The sequence below is a fragment of the Aulostomus chinensis genome, chromosome 13, assembly GCF_037954235.1.
Source record: "Aulostomus chinensis isolate RoL2024-O1b breed Wild chromosome 13, RoL_Achi_v1.0, whole genome shotgun sequence".
Classification (NCBI taxonomy): Eukaryota; Metazoa; Chordata; class Actinopteri; order Syngnathiformes; family Aulostomidae; genus Aulostomus; species Aulostomus chinensis.
In genome coordinates this window covers 26,821,991-26,837,904 of record NC_141332.1, presented here as the reverse complement: position 1 = coordinate 26,837,904, position 15,914 = coordinate 26,821,991, and positions in this window count along the sequence as shown.

Here is a 15,914-nt window from a genome sequence, read left to right as displayed (position 1 = left end):
CTGCGTGGATCTCAGCAAAAAACTAGTATCTCCTAATTAAGTTGTACACGATTTTCCCCTCTGGGAAAGACACAAAAATAGGATTAAAAGGAAATAATGAAATGACTAAAAACCAGCTATCTGTTCCTCATGTAAACACGGATGTATCACACATCAGAAAACATCACTCTCCAGCAGGAGACTTCATGTCAGGAGGCTGTTGTCAGTAGATCAAGATTAAATACAATTTTCCAAACAACCACCGGCCAGCGTTTGTTGCTGTCGCCATGAAAGGATCCTAATTAACTGCAGGACGGTTTCCATGGTGCTGGCTGACGGGTGCTGAGAGGAGAGTTATCTGACAGACTCCAACGTTTTAGTCTCAGCTCATCTACTCAACTAAAATGACATCAGGTACATCTTGTCCTACTTTTAGTTCATCGGGACAGGCGTCTCATTTCAGCTCACCAACATCTCGTCTTTGTCATGAAGAAGCAGAACTGGAAATATTTTCAGAGGATGTCCAGATATTACAGCCACAGCAGACTGTGCTTCTGGCAGATGCAGCTTGAACTGGGATGACAGCTTCAGCACCACGAGGCCCCTCTGCCCTCATGTAGCCAAGGGTGCTGGTTGGTCGTGTTACTTATGATCTACTTAGCGTAACACACCTGCAGCCCCTTCTGGACTCACGCTGGGTTCCACTCTGGCTTGATACTGTGCGACACCTTGTCTGCGGTCTGTATTTTCCCCATGTGTTTTAACAGGAGAGGAAGGCTGCGTTGTTGGGTGTTTGATCTCCTAAATGACTCTCCAGCATGCATGAGCAGATAAAGCTTCACAGCAGGCGGCACTAACGCAGACAAACGTGGCCGGCTTTCGCTACAAAATGCAGCTCGTGACTGCAGATCCAGAGTGATAGTGGGACGCCGCGCGGCACGGCAGGGGCGGATTCATCCGTCCGATTGTTCTGTGTATTTTTCTTTTTAAACAGAGTTGCGAGGGAGTACGTCGGCTTGACTAAGAGAAGGAGTGCGTCATGTCATGGATCGTGAGGCTATCGGTTGAGTCACGATGGACGGAGGTGGTTCGAGGGCAGAGCTAATGGAGCAACTTGATAAGACAGCGTGGACTCTCAGGCTGGGGGGGAGTACCACATCGAGAAGGATTGTTCATGAACAGAGGTGAGGCGGAGGTAAATATGACACTGATTAATGACACAATAATCAATTAGCTCTGCAGCATCAAAGTTGGCCTCTCAAGTGATCAGATGCCGGCCTTTGAAATGCAAAGCAGGCACTTTAGAGCTGCTGCAGAAATGCTAATCGTGTGTCACAGCACAGCTAACGTGTCTGCTAGTTGCATGAGCCGTGGCGTCATCTGCTGTTGTGCACGGCGCAGCTACAGTTAGCTCATTATTAATGGGTCTCGCTCCACGAGTGTGCAGGCAGCAGATGGCAAACTCTCAACAAATCGTGCGAGCGAGCATCTTTATTCGGTGTGCGAGGAGGACGAGAGGAAGAGGGAGCAAAGGGCCCGCCTGGCTGCTTCGAGGGATTCCAAACGTGATGTCACTGCTAATCCCATCAGGAAAACACAGCTAAATCCGTCGCCGTTGGGCCAAAGTCACACAGATAGTCCTTGGCAGCAGCCATGGATGGGTGAGGCCTATAAATAGGACCGCAGCCTCTGGTGCTATCAATGAGGAGTGGGTGGCAGACGGCGCTCCTCCAACGGGGGTGGTTGTGTGGAGAAGAGAGGATTCCCCCTGTGACTCAATGCAAAACCGCTCTCCCCCAATGTCAGCCGCTCGCCGTGACACACTCAGGCTGAGCAGCTGCGAGGCACAGCAGCAGCACTTTAACAGCGCACCGTTTGGCTGTGACATCGCAGGCTGCCAGATCGCCAAGAAAATAAGATTAGATTTGGTGCTACACTCCATACATCACAATAGTTGGGTTGTAGCTGGAGGCGCTGGAGGTGAGAGCAGCTCAGGGTCAGTGGAGTCACTGAGAGGGAGGTGGTGAGCAAAACACTGACCCATCCTGCAACCAGGTTCCAGGTTCTCAGTCAGCTTGTCATTTCAACCAGACACAAAGACAAGAAACCTCTCACATAACAATGAGACTCCCCAACAGCAGACTGACGACCGTTCGGAGGAGGAGGAGGAAGCAGCTCAGTCCTTCAGGGGCCAGACTGAATGTTTCCACTTGGAAAAATGCAACCTGGAGTCAGAGAAATGTGTGAATTTGTTGAATTGACATTTTAGAATTCTGTGTGTTGTTTACTGTCGACCCCTCCTTCAAGTCACAGTCACTGTAGTAAAAGTTTATTGGTTTGTTCATACGTCTGGTTTGGGTAAGGAGGAAAACTCCCAGCTGAGGTTAGGAAACATCATGGTGAAGTTTATGCTGTGAAACAAAGCAGGACTTGAGCTGGGCGCCGGCTGCAGGTTCTTTAATTTAAGATTAAAACCTGTGTGAATGTTCTTTGTTTGCTAGGAAAGTCGCTTACAGACTTGGCTGCTTCTAATTTCCCTCCTTATTTTTGGTGTAAATCAATCATGAATAATGGAAACGTGCGGCGTGCGCCCGGACGCATGAGAACCAAGAAAAAAGTTGGATCCCAGATTTGAATCTGCTGGTGTCACTAGAAAGTAATGAACAGATGTTTTATTCCGATTCTGTTCAGACAAATGATGACAAGCAGTTTCTTTAAATACTGACAGCTTATGGACGCTTCCTGATACCACCAGTATTATGGTGGTGTTATTAAGATTAGGATTAAGATGATTTCCTAATGAAAGATTAGCAAACTTTTACCTCAAGATTAGGGAAAACTTGTGGTATTTTGCGGCTGCCAGTAGGCGCCTGGTTTTCATACTTGAGCTTCCATGACAGTGAAACCAAATTGAAACCGTGGACTGGAAACTCTCGGCTAACTAGCTGCTGCAGCTGAGTGACAGGGCTGAATCCTCAGTGGGTTTAAGAACTTGCCAGAGTGTCATCCAGCGGACGGATTATGCAGATCCAGGCGCAGGCATCAGGAAGCTGAGAAGAAAGACCTCCTGTGGCAGAGTGGCTGCGGGCGCTTCAGCAGTCGTGTTTGTTATCATGGCTGCACTCATACATGACTAAGGAGCTGGATGGATCATGCACATGTACACACATGTGGTTGAAGAACTCATGAAACTCACAAATGTGCCAGAAAAGGGATTATGTTCTTTGGAAGGGAAACCTCCCTCCACAGTGTTGCACAGCAACGCCACGCCACAGTCCAGCAGACCTGCATCAGCTTGATGCTCTCTCTCTCTCTCTCTCTCTCTCTCTCTCTCTCACACACACACACACACACCACACACACACTTCTCTAAACCATTGTTATGCACAACAACATTCTTGCTGTGTGGAATGTGTCAACCAAGAAGTACCAGAGGTTGAAGGAACAACTGGACCAGATGTGGAGGTCCATAGTGGTTCTGGTGGGGACGCCTGCAGTTGTCAGTTTCATATAATTCAAGACAGTGGAGAGCAGTTTCGCCGGCTGAGAGGCTCATTCTGTCTGTTTCTGGCCCCCTGCAAGTGTTGAGCATCCACCTGGAACCCTCTGCTTCTCTGCTAGCACACAGTCAGCAAAGCAGGAAATAAACAGAGGAGGAGCTTCATGGACAAATTTGTTTCATGCAGAGTTACAGATTTCAGGTGTATGTTCGTGGAAAAGAGGTGTGACACACACATACACACACACACACACACACACACACACACACACACACACACAGCAGACAGGTCTGATAAATGCTGCGAGCTGAAACACATTGGCTTGTCATTAAAGGAACAATTACAAATCAGCATATTTCTTTTTACTGATGACTTCTTCCTTGAGTGCCTTGCGAACGTGTTTATCACCTTCGAGGCAGAAACTCCTATCCATTCATGTATTAATTAAAGAAAAACGCTGTAAATCGCTTGATTTACTGAAGCTGTTCCACCGCTATGGCAGCGTTCCCCTCCATGCAGATTTGCTGGAATGCACCACGACTTCGTGCAAGGCGAATTTTTTTAATTCTCAGCGTGACAGTTTTTCACCTTCACGTGTCTGCTCTCAGGTTAATAACTCCGTGCTCCATCATTGATTAAAAGGTTCAGGTAAGTTTGAGTTCTTGTCCAGTTCAATTTGAGTCTGCAGTGAAATATACTTTATTAAAACTGGTGCCTGAATCTTAATGACCTTTATTGAACCGTTGGTAGCAGTAGAGTAGAAAACAAGCCGTCACGGCTGGAGCCTGTTGGTTCTGCAGCAGCGGGGCGCCTGGTCAGAGCTGCCTTACCATTTAAACATTTCAGTAATGGAAAGTGACACAGGGAAGCAGCTGACCTCTGCAGCTCTGACCCCCGGCTCACCCCCCCAGGCCCCCTCAGCTGCTGTTGACATGATAATTTCAAAGTGAACAAGCGACAGAATGTTAATGATGTGTAAAAGCAGAGTCAAAGGCTCAACAGCAAACACGTTCTTACATTAAAGACCAGCCTCTTTCAGCACCGTGACTTGAATCTCCACCGCATGCGTCAGCCCTCTCCTGCAGGAGAGAAAACCACGACACTCAAGAACATCATTCATTGATTTCTTTTTTTACCAATCGATATTCTTAAGCTAATTTATTTTGCTTTATGAACTCTGGACTTTTAGGAAAGTTGAGAGAAACATCTTTGAACTCACTACCTTTCTAGAATAATACCGACCTAGTACCAGCCTAGTGCCAGCCTAGTGCCAGCCTAGTACCAGCCTAGTGCCAGCCTAGTGCCAGCCTCGTACCAGCCTCGTGCCAGCCTCGTGCCAGCCTCGTGCCAGCCTCGTGCCAGCCTCGTACCAGCCTAGTGCCAGCCTAGTGCCAGCCTAGTGCCAGCCTCGTACCAGCCTAGTGCCAGCCTAGTGCCAGCCTAGTACCAGCCTAGTGCCAGCCTAGTGCCAGCCTAGTGCCAGCCTCGTACCAGCCTAGTGCCAGCCTCGTACCAGCCTCGTGCCAGCCTCGTGCCAGCCTCGTGCCAGCCTAGTACCAGCCTCGTACCAGCCTCGTGCCAGCCTCGTGCCAGCCTAGTGCCAGCCTCGTACCAGCCTCGTGCCAGCCTAGTGCCAGCCTAACTTTTAGGAAAGTTGAGAGAAACATCTTTGAACTCACTACCTTTCTAGAATAATACCGACCTAGTACCAGCCTAGTGCCAGCCTAGTACCAGCCTAGTACCAGCCTAGTGCCAGCCTAGTGCCAGTCTAGTGCCAGCCTCGTGCCAGCCTAGTGCCAGTCTAGTACCAGCCTCGTACCAGCCTAGTACCAGCCTAGTGCCAGCCTAGTGAAAGCCTAGAGCCAGCCTAGCACCAGCCTCGTACCAGCCTAGTACCAGCCTAGTGCCAGCCTAGTGCCAGCCTTGTAGCATGGTCATACTTCCATGATGCAGCTCTGTGTGTCTCACCGGCAGTAGACGAACCTCCAGCAGGACACCAACCACCAACAACCTCACAACGTTCTGAAAGCCTGACCCGCGCATCGCTGCAACTCATGGGTGTATTTTGGTCAAGGCTGACAGAAGATCAGCGCTCGCACGCCACTCCGGGTGTCACGGTGGCAAAGACGAAACCTCAGTGTTTGACAAGTTGCAAACGACTTTGTTCTTGGTTTTATAAATAAATACCTGCAACAATAGTGACGCCACCAGCAGCTGTTAGCATCACACACACACTGAGACACGCACACACACTGGCAGCGTATTTGTCGTGTGTTCAACAGTTCTCTACACACACCAGCAGGGTCCTGACAGTGTTGATAGCTTTTTCACAGCTTTTTCTCTCCACGAAGGTAATTTTATCACAGCCTGGTGACGCTGGTTCTTCCTGTTCTTTCTTTTTTACAGCTCTATACATCAAATAGCACATCAAATAACTGATGTGGAGAAATGCAAATAGAGACAGACGACCTCAGACAACCTTGATCTGCTTGTACGCCTCAGTTCATTCTAAATGTCGAGCAGACACTGTAATATGACACCTTGTCCTTCCCAAAACTATACATTCAGCTTCCTGCTCTTATACACGTGCAGCTCCAAATGTCAGTGCAGTAATGTACCCGTGCTTGGCTCCTGATGAGACCACTGGCTGCTCCCCACTGCTCATCGCCATAAAAACAGACGGCCCTCCTGCAGACCAGCATCCTGCCGCCTCTGTAGACAATCAGCCACAGCGGCGACCACGCACTTTCATCATGGCCAGAATATCTTGTCATGCGAGTAGAATGTGGGGCTGAATAACAATATGATACAATGTCAGGCAATGACAGACGCCTCCCCGGGGACCAGCCTTGTCACCCGGGAGATACAGAGAGGGAGAGAGGGAGTGGTGTGTGTGGACACAAGTGTGTGTGAGGGAAGCCTGTACGAGACAAGAGGACATCAGCCAAAGGGAGAATATGGATTTCATGCAAAAATCTTTTGTCTGAATACCTCTGCAGGACTGATCTGCATTTTGATGTCAATGAAGCAAAAGAACTCTAAACAAGGAGGCATGAAAGTACACACACACACACACACACACACACACACACACACACACACACACACACACACACACACACACCTCAAATCATGTTTTAATTCAGGGAACCACACCTCAGCAGAATGCAAATGTTTATCTCAATGTATGAAAGATCTTTGGTGTTGACCTCGTTGATGGAATCAATGCTTTTGGCTTGATGCTATGAATTGTTGCCTCTTCTAACATGTCTCCCAGAGGACATGGGGGGGGGGGGGTTGCGTGTCACTGGTGGTGTGGAGGAGAGCAACGCCACATTCACCTGTGAGACGGGTAAGTGATGTGATGACGGGGGAGATATCCCTTCAGCTAACCTGATCATTTGCTGACGGAAGTGCCTGCAAACACAGCCGACCACTGCTGCTCCACGCCATTCCAGAGAGAAATGGTTTTCACATTTATTTCTGCTCGGATCAGCTTTCAGGAGGAAAACTGAAATCTCCTCTTTGACACGTCTCCTCACATCCTGTTTTGATATTTCACTGGTGTGAGTTTGGCTGAGGTTGAACTGGTACTCATAGCTCTCTCTTTACAGTGTGGCTTCATTCTCACACACACACACACACACACACACGCACTGATGGTGCAAGGGGCCAGCCTGCTCATCAGGAGCAATGTGAGGGTTGCTCTCTTGCTCAGGGACCTCAGGACAAAAATACGCTTTTAATGATCCCGTTCATGTGACCAGCTGAGCATGTAAGATTCAGGGCGGAACTAAATTTAGCTTTCATTGTTTCCCTCCTGTCCAGTTAAGGTTTTGCACATGAAGAGCTCTACTCCAGCGTTCTGTGGCATCAGGAGGCTGGCGGAGGGTGTGGTTATGTGTGGTCAGCATGTTAGAGGCGTGTTCAGCCCCATTCTCGTGTTCACAAGGCGACTAATCAGAACGTAAACCATGAAGCCGTCATGAGAGACCTGATTGTTCACAGGTGTGTTTTGGGTGTGACATCATCAAACCAATCAGAGAGCCTCCTGTTGTTCCCTTTAAGGCCCAGGTCAGCAGAAGTGAGCGCTCCTCACCCGGAGGACGAGCAGAGACGCTTGGAGAAGAATGAGCAGCCAGGAACACCAGAACAAAAGCTGAGACTGAAGGGTGGAAGTCAGTCAATCAATGAACACAGACGAGAAGTAAATGAAAGCATGAGAGCGCAAGAAGGTAATAAAGAGATAAATAATAAACAGGGTGATGGCTGAAGGAGATAAAAATGACATCATAACCCGGGTAGTAAATATTAATTGTAAGCCGATACAAGAACTCATAAAACGTGCTGAAGTTTATAAATAGTCGATAAATAAGTAGATAAAATGCGGTTAAAATCAGGACTAAAGAGGCGGGCTTCAAATTTGCTTTCAAAAATCTCTGTGAGTTGCAACATCGTAAACGAAGCCTTCACTTGAGACGCGCACGGCAAACGTGCTGGTATCATGCAGCTCCACCCCGAGCCAGGCCTCCCCTCCTGACCCTGACCTCCTGACCCTGACTCACTCTCTGTCTGAGGCTTTGCTTGGGTTTTTCTCACGAACGCAGAGTTGCTGTGGTGCCGTTGCACCGCCTGAATACGTAGTTATCCTGGTAAAAGCAGTTCCAGAGACACTTCTAGAGTGAGGGGGACGAACTGACTGAAACAGAGAAACGGAAGACTCACAAATAGAGACGGACAGAATTTGACTCTCCTTTACATCGTGATTTTTAACTTTGAATTGTTTCCCTGAGTTATTGTGCAGTGAGACATGAACACCAGCGAGGATTCATCTCTCTCTCTCTCTCTCTCTCTCTCTCTCGCTGAGCAAAGCCATCAAAGTGTACGCTAACATGCATCGACAAGAAATCAACAATCACATCTTAGTGAACAAATATGGCGGATGACTGGGAGCGACTCTTGTCAGAGGAGCGGATGACAGACTCTCCGTCTCTGAGGAGCGCTAATGTGTTTTGAAGGCTGCAAGTTGACGGGATCGTTGCAGAGGCACAAAGCTGCTGGAGAGAAGCCCGCAGGCGGAAAAACAGGCCCCCAGATGAAGAAGAATCAAAGTTGCTGCGCTGGAACATCCCGGAGACGCAGCAGTCACTCTGAATTCCCCACGCTGTGATTGACCCTTGGAGCTTGTCAGCTTGGCTATCGTAAAAAAACAAAACAGAGATCAGATGTGCCGGGAAAAAGACATCTAATCGCTGGCTAAGAGGAGAGAAAAAATGAAAAATAGTCAAGACAGAGCGGAGATGCTTTGATCAATGATTGTTGACGGAGCTTATCGGTGCCACCGAGGAGACGCCGGGAGTCTGCTCGGGCCGTGACCGACAGCCGATTCTCTGAGGAGATTTTAGAGTGTTGAAAGTTCAAAATCACAAAGTGAGCGTAGACGTCGGCATCATCATCACCACACGCGAAAGCATCCGCTGCTCAAGCCTACACGAGCAACTTTTAAGACGAGCGGTGACTGCCAGTCCAGAGCTGGGCTCCAGAAGGAATGTGGGTGGAGCCTAACCAAGCTACTTTGTTGAGTGTCATGAGGAATCATTTGATATGACGTGAAAAATTTGAACTCACAAGTTCCGCCTCAAGCCTTTAAGCCAACAATATCAGTAAAAGGAAGCTACAGTGAGTTTGATTGTCTGTTACAGTTCTGGATGGATCCGAGGAGCTGGACTCTAAGTGGACAGATAAGGAAAAGGCCATTAAACGAGGCCTTTACACGATGCCGGGCGTCTCTGAGGGTTTAACTTTACTGATGGGCTCAATCACACGTAGCCGCTGCTGTTCGGATTCCTAGCAGCAGGAGTCAGCAGGGAAAACAGACGAGGAGGACAAACATTTCATTAAAAATTCACTTATTTTGCACATAAGAGTCAGCAGTCCATTCCGAAAACGAGCGGAACGTCAATGAGGAACACCCATGAATTAACGCGTTTGTTACGATGTGGCGGGTGATTCTCCCCTCTGCTTTTCCAGATAACAAATCCACCAGTTTAACCACCCGACTCTGCATTCTTCACACGGAGGAACGCGCCCCCCGCCCCCCACTGATAAGACGTACTTGCCATCCCCTGGGACCCCCCTGCCTCCCCCTCCTGCTGCTCCTGTTGCAGTAATACATTGGATTGATCAGCCTGGATCCATACAATTAGCCAGGAGTCAAAGCTGTTGAGTTAGTGTCCTTCACATCCAGAAGTGCTGACTCAGTGAAGCACCGCCGAGCCTCATCTGCACCGCGGCGCCACACCGGGCTGGTTGGAACATTAAATAAAGGTCATTTCTATTGAGTTTTGCATGATTCCACAAATTGCATTTAATCGGGTGATTACTTCGGGGGGTTTTAAGACAAAAAAATAAGCCGACCTTGAAGTTACTGCCGTCGAGTATGGTTAGAGACGCAGGAAGAAAAGCTGTTTGGGTGGTGGGTTCCTGCAGTCTAGACCAGCTCAGAGAACCCAGTCGCTTTGTTTCAGGCTTCTGAGATCAGAAATCAACCCACTGACTACTGGATCACCGGACTAAGAGATCCAGTCATGAGATGATGTCATCACATCGACATCAATTCCAAAACTGAATCGTTTTTTTCCCTCCTAAAGCTGATTTCCTTCGTCCTACCAAATTAGACAGGCTAGCCGGCCCTCATCCTGCTCTCAGGCCCGTCTCTCTGTGCTCCGCGCGAGCAGCAAGGTTGCAGGTTCTCAGCAGGATGAAGTGGAACTTCCACTCACAATGGCGCCGCTTGCTCTCATGGTGCTGTGAGGTGGTTCTGATGAAAATGGGTTTTCTGTCAGCTGAGGGGGTGATGGGGCCGGCAGTGTGAGGCAGATTGAAATGTGACACACTTCATGGACAGATCAAAGAAATATCAAAAGGCTAAACCGAACTGGCTCTGCTGTGACTCCTAAAGTGTTATTTTACTTTATGGGCTCACTAACATGGAGGTTCTGCTCGGCACTTCCTAGATGGCGTGGAAGTGTTTCTGCAGCTGTGAGTCCGAGGGCGGCGGCGCTGCACTCCAGCTTCAGGTGGGGCCTGGACTTTTCACTTGACTACAGTTTCAGATTAATATTTACGTAAAAGATCAGAATACTTCATGATAAACTTCAACGGATCCAACAAACTTTTGAATCTTTGCAAAAAGGTGCCAACAGTTTTAAGTGTGCACATATTCTGAACGTTATGGTAACACAGGCCAGAGAGTTGAAATGCAATAGCAGAAGTGAAAGAAGCATTAAAGGATTCATAACGTCACGTCCTCCAATCCCCCCGAGTGGATTGGATGAATGCTTGTAAAGGACAGGGAACACACACACACACACACACACACACACACACACACACACACACACCTCCCTTTATTAGAGAGATTAAATTTGCAGGAGCCTCACAAGCAAAATAAACAGGTGTTCTCAACCTGCTCACTTTGGTTTTGGCTGATATTCTGATGATGAAGATGAAACAGTCACAACTCAAACACTGTGTTTTCCCGTCATTTTCACCTTCTTACATCTCCTCAAAAATCAATGATGAAACCACGAGCACACACACACACACACACACACACACATTCATACGCATTCTTTCATATACCTCTTCTTCTCTCGTCTGCTAGACGAAAATATCAGGGGAACACAATCAGCTTGCTGATAGTGAAATGCCACTGAGCAGGGCCGGGGGGAATCCACCTGAGAGGCTCTGTGATTTATTGCGAGGCGAAGCTGAAGCCAAGTCGCCAACTCTAATTAGAAAATCCTGTGCAGGCAGCTGAGAGCAGCAGCAAGCCTTAAATCTCAGAGCCATTAGACGGCTGCTGCAGCATCGCGGCTCCCTGCATCAGCACGGCCACCATCCCTCGCTCCCCGACTGTGGGGAGGGTGGGAGTGTGTGGTTTCACATGTTTACGGGCGCGTGTGAAACCACACGGTTCGAGACATCCACGTTCCTCCGTGGGACTCGAGCTGTCTTTGTTAAATCTCTGTTAGGACCAGCACGGGTTTTGAACCACGTGCTGGCTCTGTTCGGCCTGTAGCACAAACTCAGCTGTGTCTCTTCTGAGATTCTGTCACTTCTGCATGTTGGTCACTTCCTCCGTGTTACCTTGGTAACACGTCAGGCCTCTCAGACAGCAGCAGGTATAATGAGTGCTGCTAGGCGATACTTGTACTGCTTTACTGCAGCTAATACTCACTCTGAGCGCTAAAGCTAACGTTTCTCATGTTGAATTCACACGGCTCTGCCAGCAAAACCAAAGCTAATCATGAGGTCAACGCTGGCTTGTGTTCCTGATATCAGGGCAAAGATGCTTTGCGGGTTGTGTTAATTAGCATCAAGTAACGACAACGCAGATCACATGATCCACCACAAGCGTACGCAGCTGAGCTCCTGTGAGGAGGTCAGGTGATCTTGCTGATTCGCTGTTGTTCACTTCTTCTGTGTCTTCACTAGAGTTGCAGTCTGCTTAGTTCTGCTCACCAAAAACACTTTATTCTGACTGTCAGGATTACACATCTTGGATTTATTATTTCCTTGAAACAGCCGTGTGCAAGATTTAGTGACATCTAGTGGTCAGCGTTCACACTACCGCCCCTCTCCTCACCCCTCCGCTCGCAGAACTACACGCGGGCGCCCCCGGACAGCATCTGGGCTCTAAAACCTCTGACGACGCTAATGTGCCACTGAGCACCTCGGCCATTATTCAGAATCATAAAACCTTTATAGATTTCTGCAGAGAAATTACAGTCAATCAAGCACAGTTTAAAAAAGAGGACACAGGTTGCAGGTTGATTCATTCCTGCTGAAGCGCTCCAGTCTGCTGGCTCTCCTTGTTTCTCGCAATGAAGCGACCAGGTTGTTGTTTCTGTGCGTGTGGTCGTCCCAGACAACCAGGCACCTGAGTGTTTTATTCCATGACGTCACGAATCACGTGACTCACATACAGCAGTTTTTAGCTTGAATGGGTACCGGAACTCCGCGTCATCCTCTGTTGTCTTCCGACAAGGACAAACAATGTCCTGACGACATTTTAATCATGTGACATGATTAGAAATTCAGAATTTCCATTCCTTCAGGAGTCTGAGACAAAGCTCGTGTTCGTGTGTGTCTGAAACATTACGTGTGATTCAGAGTGCGATGTAATGATTTCTACACGTGTGTGCGTTACGCGTGTACATGCACAGTTGCGTGTGTGTTCCATATGAGTCAGGTGTGTGTGTCTGTGTGTGTCTGTGTGTGTGTGTGTGTGTGTGTTCCCTCATCTTGGAATGCAGCCCAGGTTCACCACGCTTGGATGAAGCAAAAGAAAAGGCCACAAAAAAGGTGATGCACATGTTGTATTTCATTGTCAATCTGTGGTCTCCCACACGACCACACACACACACACACACACACACACACACTCTCTCTCTCTCGTTCTCTCTCTCTCTCACACTGATGCAGAGACTGAATGGCAGCAATACCAGCAACTTGGCAAGTATGTGAAATTATATTTCGAGATGTCTTCACACACACACACACACACACACACACACACACACACACACACACACACACACACAAACAGACAAACACACACACATACACACAAACAAACACACACACACACACAAGCACACATACACACACAGGCCCACACTAATGCACAAAAAGACAAAAAAAAAAGCAGCATCAATGGAAACATGACTCGTCTGCTGAATTGTGTTTTGATGTCTGCTGGCACGCAGAGAATACATTTAAACGTCTGCCCGACTGCAGATACAGAGCCGCCACACACACACACACACACACACACACACACACACACACACACTGCTATCAAATAACGGTCCAATGAATGCAAATGACAGCCTTTTTACATTTTTTTTATTCCCAGCCGTGTTTATCAGAGCTTCTTCCTTATTAAAACCTGAGGATCTGAGTCATGTTTATTCATCAGACTCCAGCCAGCAAACTGCCTCTTTTATTATTCTGAAGATTACTTTCACTTGTATGCGAACCAAGAATGAGCAGCTGGTCATAAACTGTTGCACTCGGACGCGTCCAGGTAGCCTGCAGTGGGTAGACGGCTGGCGGTTCTAGGCTCCCAGTTTGGGCAGTCAGGACTCCGATGTTGGAGGTTTTGTCCTGGCCTCCTTCACTCAGACTCAGAGATGAACGGATTTGCTGCCAAATGCCAAAGTCGTCCTGACTCCTCAGAACACCCCCACAGGGTTCATGGCCACCAGGGCGTCGCTTCTCCCGTTTTGCAATGGAAATGCAGCGATTTAACGCTATGCTACAAGTAGCCAAAGAGTCGCTGGTTTGATCCTGGCTTCCTCCAGGGACCCAGTCAAAGTGCCCTTGAGCAAGATACTGAAGCCCAAACGGCTCCTGACATCTTCACCATCAGTGTTTGTGAGTGACAGATGAATGAGACGATGCCGTGAGACAGAGAGACGCTAGATCCTGGTGAGTCCACTCACAATGAATGTTTTGTGTTTAGACGTTCAGTTTGACCGACAGCTTGGCGTCAGTCAGGTGTTACTGCAAACACACAAAGAATTCTTCCATGAAATCAGAAAACTGACTGTTTTTCCAGACCTGATGTCAGAAGACTCACCTTTGAAACGCTCATAACTCACAGCTGAGGGGAAAAGATTTTCAATACCAGGTTTGCTCTTTTTGCTCAAATGACGACTCGGCCTTCTGAATATCAGCGTGACGATTGAAAAGAAGATTCAACGCTGACGTGATGTTTCCTCCCAGCGCCACAGGCAGTGGGCCAGTGTTGGATTAGTTACGACGCTCAGATCATATTTGAGTCAGAAACTGGAACTTTGTCTGAGAGATTGTGTCAGACACTCGGTTGTATTTGTGCAGCCTGATCACACACTGCACACACGGAGCGACCAGCACGTTTTCCCGATCATCCACTGAAATATTTCTACTTAGTCAGATGCACTGAGGTGCTCTGAACCTGCTGAGCAGAACCATCCTGGAGTCACAAAGCTGTTTCACCGCCGCCTCCACTTCTGACCTCTGACCTCAAACAGCTGCTAGCTTGTTCTAACACTCACAGAGAAAGACCAGCAGGTTTTACTGGTGCACTGTTGTGTGATCCACAGTCTCAGGTATGCACCTGAGACCAGTGAGACCGGTTTAAAAATGTAAATGTTCACCTTGGACTGGGCCGCTCACGCATTCCCGCTCATCTGTATTCACCCGCCAGCCGGCTCGTCTGACACAGCACCAATAATATCTTTATTGTCTGTCACCGCGTGACCTCCACAAAAGGTAATTCACAGCCGATTATGCTCTTTTCCCAGCTGTCCGGGTTAATTAATAGGAGTTGTTGGTGGAAAAAGCTCCCTTTCAATTAGTCCTGCTGCTTCTGTCCTGCATTAATGGTGCTGCTCCATGTCTGTTCCTGAAGGTTACACGGCAGAGCCCGATGGGTACGTCTGCATTGTAAATTAATATTAGAGGAACTTGTTCTATTAATTTAACATCCATCTTTTTGGTCAGAACTCTCTGTGGTGTTTAAGTATACACACACACACACGTGCACACACACACACACACACACACACACACACACACACACACACACACCTCTCAGGCAGAGTGGGCTGTTGATTTCCTGAGTTTACTATGCCGATCCAACATGGGGGCTAACACAGCTCCTGCTAACCAGCTGTTTGTGCCTTCCGTCTTCTTCTTGATCCCTTTGGCCACTTCCTGTTCCCATCACACAGTTCTGGTCTTTTGCATTTTGCTTGTTTGGTTTGCCGTTGTAGTGTTTCGTCTCACCTCACTTTTTAATCCATCCATCCATCCATTCTCTTCCTCTTATTCCTACAGTAAGGGTTGCGGGGGGTGGAGCCTATCCCAGCATCAACGGGCTAGAGGTGGGGTTCACCCTGGACAGGTCACCAGTCCATGGCAGGACCACCACATAGAGACAGACAACCATTGGCTCTCCCAGCCACGCCTACGGTCAATTTAGAGTCTGGATTAACCTGGTCCCTCTTGATGTCTTTGGACTGTGGAGGAAGCTGGAGTACCAGAGAGAACCCAGCAGGAACAGGGAGAACATGGAGACTCACACAGAAAGACCCTGTGCTGCAGCCGGGGCTCCACCCTCAACCTTCTTGCTGGGGGGCCACAGTGAGGACCACTGCTCCACCGTGCTGCCCACTTTTTAATTTGTTTCAGTTTTTGTTGGATCATCTGTTCAGTCCGGTTCGTCATCTTTTTAGTTCTTTGTGGTTGTCTGCTTTTTTTGCTCTGAAAGACATTTTTCCCTCCTGCATCACTTCTTCCTGACTCCAGAATGCAGAGGAAGCCAGCCAGGCATACTTAGGGTGAAGCTCATGGAGACTCACAACAACAAAACTGACTGACTGA